The sequence below is a fragment of the Octopus bimaculoides genome, chromosome 1 (assembly GCF_001194135.2).
Source record: "Octopus bimaculoides isolate UCB-OBI-ISO-001 chromosome 1, ASM119413v2, whole genome shotgun sequence".
Taxonomy (NCBI): domain Eukaryota; kingdom Metazoa; phylum Mollusca; class Cephalopoda; order Octopoda; family Octopodidae; genus Octopus; species Octopus bimaculoides.
This window is the reverse complement of record NC_068981.1, coordinates 124,749,230-124,754,928: the sequence shown is the minus strand read 5'-3', so window position 1 is coordinate 124,754,928 and position 5,699 is coordinate 124,749,230. Positions and strand designations below refer to the sequence as shown.

Sequence of the window (5,699 nt, the reverse complement as noted above, 5' to 3'; positions counted from 1 at the left end):
ATACGATGGGCTTCTTTCAGTTTCTGTCTACCAAATCCACTCACAAGGCTTTGGTCGGCCTGAGGCTATAGTAGAAGGCACTTGCCCAAGATACCACACAGCGGGAATGAACCCGGAACCATGCGGTTGGTAAGCAAGCTACTTACCACACAGCCACTCCTGCACCTATAATTAAGAATTACACTATACTTTAGCAACTACCATATTTAATATTTGTAAAGTAGTTTGGATGTCTTATGGTTTTGGGTCAGTCACCTGTGTGTTATGTCATGTTATTGATATGTGTGTCTTTCATCACAGATACTCACACCTGTGTCTACTCAAAGTATCTAGACATATAGGACATTCCTTTTACCAGTCCTTGTCTATACACATAATTTATTGAATCCTAAAGTATGTGTGAGTAGTATGTATATTTTTTTATACACACGCACACATTCATACACTATATATTTAACTAGAGCATAAAGTATGTGTTACATAGAAGCATTATGTTTAGGTGATTTTTAACTGATCAGAAAGCCTATTCAATGTAGATTAAGAAAATAATTTTTCATTATTTATTTTTCATTTTCTTCTTTATCGCTTTTGACTGAACAAAAGGCTCTTTTAGAAGATGAATGATGCACTGAAATTCATCTGAGGCCTGAAGACCAACTGAAATATCTTTCTTTGGTGAATTTTCTGTACATCTTTCATTTTTGAAAATGATGTTTGTGTGGTCGAAAAATTAAAATATTAACTGTTTTATTTAGCCTCATTGTTTGGGCTTTCTAATCGATTAAAAAGCAGATATAATAAATACAACAAAAAATAGTTTTTATTTGTTTTTTGCAATATATATCTCAAATAAACAGGTGCTAGGCATCATATTTAAGGTCATCTGAAGTTTTCAAGATTAGGATAGGTGAATACTGATGCAGTTTCTTTTATCTGTTGTTATGGATTAGTTGGACAAAGAATGAAGGGAAAGTTAATCAAGCACTGCAGCTTATTTAATTGAATCTGCCTCCAACCCCAAAATTTGTGAACTTGTGCCTATGTTAAATGTTATTATTAAGGTGGCAAACTGGCAGAACTGTTAGCATGTTGGTTATAATGCTTAGTGGCATTTCTTCCAGTTTCTTTTATACTGAGTCCAAATTCTGCGATGGCCAACTTTGTACTTTGTCCCTTTGGGGTTGATAAAATAAGTACCAGTTGAGCACTGGGGTAGATGTATTCAACTAACCTCCTCTCCATAAAATTGCTGGCATTGTGCCAAAATTTGAAACCATTATTATTATTATTATTATTATTATTATTATTTATTGTTCTTTTTAACTCCGGTTTTGTGGGAACTCCTGGAGTCTTGCATACATAGCGGGCTTGCTGCCTGCAGCCTACGGTACCATGCTATCTGTTCTTTTCAAATATTTAATTCTTTCCTGATTATTCTGGCCATGCCAAGGCGGCAAGGCAGGGGATTGGTAGAATTGTAAAAGCATTGCAGAATATGTCTTGTAGGATTTTGTAATGACTCTGAGTTCAGATCCTTTTGAGGTTGATAAAATAAAGTACCAGTCTAGTGCTGGGTGTTGAAATACTCAGCTGATCCTCCTCACTCAGATTTTTTTGTCATTATCAAGAGTCAGGGTCCACGGAATTGGTAAAGCTTTAGACCAAATCTCATATGGCATTTAGTTACCACATTTTTTGGCATACAAGTTAACGTAGTGTAAACCTTCAATCATTGTTGCTATCTTTCCAAATCTTGCTAAGTTTAAAACATGGAAGTCTTGTTCCTCCAAAAGTGTCTTAGTATAAACATTGATCAACCCTTTTTTGCTTTTATCTGAAAAATTTGACTTGTTTGCTGGAAAATATAGCATGTCTCTTCGATATGTTCAAATTTCAAATCCTGCAGGGGCCAACTTTGCTTTATGGATACCTCTTTACATGCTGGAGTCAATTCAGTCCACTGTATTGTTGCCAAAATTTCTGACTTTGTATATTAGGAAGGACTTTAATTCAATCATTTTTTAAAATTCCATTTTGTTTTGTTTATTTAGTTCATTCTGTCTCGCCCAAGCTTCATATCTTTAATTATTATCTTTATATCATTTTCTCCATCACTTTCTTACCTTCCTCCATCCACTACCCACCTGGTCCATTGTATGTGACAGCAGCAACATCAATTTTTTAAAAATAATTAAAGTGATTAATATAGATTCCTTCTCAATCAGTCCTTATAGGTTTTTATAATCCTGTCTTTCAATAAGAAGCTTATAATAAAGCCTTGGCCTGCTAGAAATAGTAACCAAGCATCTTCTTTAATCACACCTTTATAAAAGAGCTGACATAAGATATACACTATGTCTAACTAAAAGGTGGGATTGTCACATCTGGAACTCTTTCCATCATAAGCCTGCTCACTCTGTTGATCTCTGGTTAAACATCAATACCAATTTAGATGCATAACTCTTCTAAGGATAATAAAATGTTTGTTTAAATGATAGTGACTCCCTACTTGGTTATAAAGTTTTAACATGAAGGCAAAATGCTAAAGTGATGTATTTAGAGTAAATTAGCCACCTAGCTATGAAAATTTCCTCCTTTCATTGTTCATGAGAAACCTAAAATTCCCTGATTGAAATTCAATCTAGAGATGAGGAGATCTTGTTATATGTATGAACATTTGTTTCTCTTTTTATTGGAGTAGCTAAAATTGTCATTGTCTCCTCCATTAGGGAGTAGTTTTTTTTTTTTTGTAAATTTTCCTAAAAGTGAGTAGTATTACTTACAACTATTTCATGCCACCACCTGCTTCTTTTTTAAAGGGCAGGAGTAACTGGGGGAGTTAATGTAATTAAAATTCAATTTTAGATTATATGTTGAGAATAACACATGAACATAGTGATGGTTGCATTAAGTTGTTTTGAAGGAGAAAGCTTTGAGAAATGTCTTTAATTAGTGATTTTGCATGTAAGACTTTAGATAGAATGACAGAAAGAAGAGAGATGGTTTGATAAGATTAATGTTTGGGTGGTTATTCTGTGAAAAGTCTGAAATTCTGAGACCATTGTTGTGATTAGCAGTTTGACAATGTAGTTTAAATGAGTATTGTGTCAGTGTACTCTCTTAGCCAGTCACAACAGGAAATGACACCAACAGTATATAAGTTTAATAAAAACAGGAAGAGAGAGAGAGATGTGGAGATTTAGAAGATAACGTGTGCTCTTATCTTAATTCAACTTGAATTTCAAACTAGTTGACTGTAAATGTGACTTGCAAAATGTAAATTTTATTATTTCAGAGTTTTGTGAAAGATTCAGCTAAAAGATATATGTCAATTTATATGTGAAATAAGCAAGGATTACACATCCAGACCACAGTTTCTATTTAATCAATCATTCTGGTCAACTGTACACATCAGTGGAAAGAAATATTTCTGTTTGACTGAAGAGATGATTGAACAAAAATTATGGCTAGGATATGTTACCCCTCTTCATTCCACTCAAATTAATGTGTATCAGACTATACTCATTAATATATGTATATATGTGTGTGTATCTGTCTATATACATAGTATTTTTCTTATCAATCAGAAACCAAACTATTCAGTGACAATTGATACAGTTTAAAAGTTTTGTACTTAAAATATTGGTCAGTTAATTTACTGGTATAATTTTCTATATAATTTCAACAAGTCAAAACAACTTAGAAGCAAAACTTTCATGAAACTTAATCCAATGATAGTTTGGATTGTTATTTTTCTTGCTTATATTTTAAAATACATTTTTTTCTTCCACATTGATAATGTATTTTACACCAACATTTTTTGATGGCATGCTGAACTTTGCATTACAATGAAGTGATTGCATTACAATGAAGTGATTATATTTTGTTTAGCTTGTGTTATGGTTCTTGATTTGCATGAATTTCATTGTCTCTTACTGTTTTTATTGTTGTATTGTTTTTTTTTATCATCTTTTGTTAGTTTTAGAGCTTCTTGTTGTATAGATATATATTTTCCTAGTTCTCTCTGTCTGTCTGCCTGTCGTATTTGTAAGCTCATCTTATGTCTAACATGTATCTTAAAGAAGGAGTAAGCTGTTTTGTTCAGAATGGTTCCAAATGTTGACAAGTATTGGATGCAAAGATTTTAAAGTTTCTTTAGAATGGATCATTTCAAAATAGTATTTCTTTTTCTCTTTCCATATCTAACTCTTAAGCCATGTGAAACTGTCTCTGGTTCTTCGATAGTAATTACATATTTTAAAGTGTTCATATTTAAATGTAAATGTTCTATTATAATATTAAGCAGCAATCTTTTGTTACATTCTGAAAACCAGTTTGATATGAAAAATAAATGCAGCAGTTGATGATTTTGAAATGGAATCTGTTAAAGTTCTATGACTGCTTTTTTCTTTACAACTCCATGAGCAGATTAACAGAATAAGCTGTCTTCTTTTGTCTGAAGTAGATTTTTAACTCTTACATTAATAAGTATTTCTTGATGCTTCTGTTTTATCAACATTCTTGTAATTTCAACAATGCAAAATTATGTAAAAATATTTCTATTCTATTGAGAATACATTGTTTTTTTTTTTCTAATGCTAGAAAAATGTTATTTAAAAAATTAGGAGTTTTAAGTATGTAGGTTTATTATAAACTTTGAATCAAAATCTTAAGAGGAACACACACACACACACACACACATCAAGAAAATAAACCATGTAGTAAAGTTAAATGTTACAACTCTTGATTAGCTCATGTCATCTACCATACTTTAACCCTTTAGCCTTCAGATTACACTATCAAATGCAATGCTTAATTTATTCACATTGTTTTGAATTAATCATGCATTATCATCTGGTAACTTTGAGATTTCATTGATGTGGTTGTTTAGTTTTTGAATGATATTGTAGGGTAGATATGAGAGGTTGGATCTGGCTGGTTTGAACATAAAACAAGTCGAGTATCTGGCTGGGTTAAATGATTTTTGTCACTTTCTATTTTCCTTATAATCAGGCTACTAGTCCAACAGAGAAAACTTGTTTTAGCTTCCCTTTTCTATCTAGATCTGAAATTTTCAATAAGCTTTAATATTATTTCATTTAAATTGTATTTGACTTATTTTCATTATGTCTTCTTACCAATGATTAAGTACCCCTACTGTCACACATCAGTGTATATAATTTAAGAATACCTATATGGAATGACAAAAGGATTCTTCATTACATAGGTCTGCTAACTTTATATTTTCAAACATGTGCTATCTCCTAATGAACAGTTATTACAAGAGAGATAATCATTTTCATAATATTTAGCAGGGTTAGAAATTTGAATTTTAAATTAAGAATATAATGGAAAAGGTGTATCTAGTGCATGTACTAAATTTTTTGTTTTTGTTTACTTATTATGAAGTTAAAAAGATTTTTAATAAGTGGTAATCATGTATAGCTCTATTTCATTCTTTTCAGAAATTGTTTACATGATATAACCTAGGATTTCTTATAGATGGAAAATAATCAGTCTGGAAAATATTCATGGATGGTGTTTTCTTTTACTTTTTTCTTTCATAGAATATTAGTAGTTTAGCAGAATTAGTGTACATGTGTAGTGTGTGCGTGTGCGTGCATGCATTCGCGTGCACACACACACACACACACACACACACACACACACACACACACACACACACACACACACACACA

General features: G+C 31.8%; 1 protein-coding gene across 7 annotated transcripts in view; it reads left to right on the top strand.

Moving 5' to 3' along the window:
• LOC106879265 (serine/threonine-protein kinase OSR1) overlaps nucleotides 1-5,699 on the top strand; it is a 229,606-nt gene that overhangs the window by 173,996 nt on the left and 49,911 nt on the right. The window lies entirely within an intron of this gene.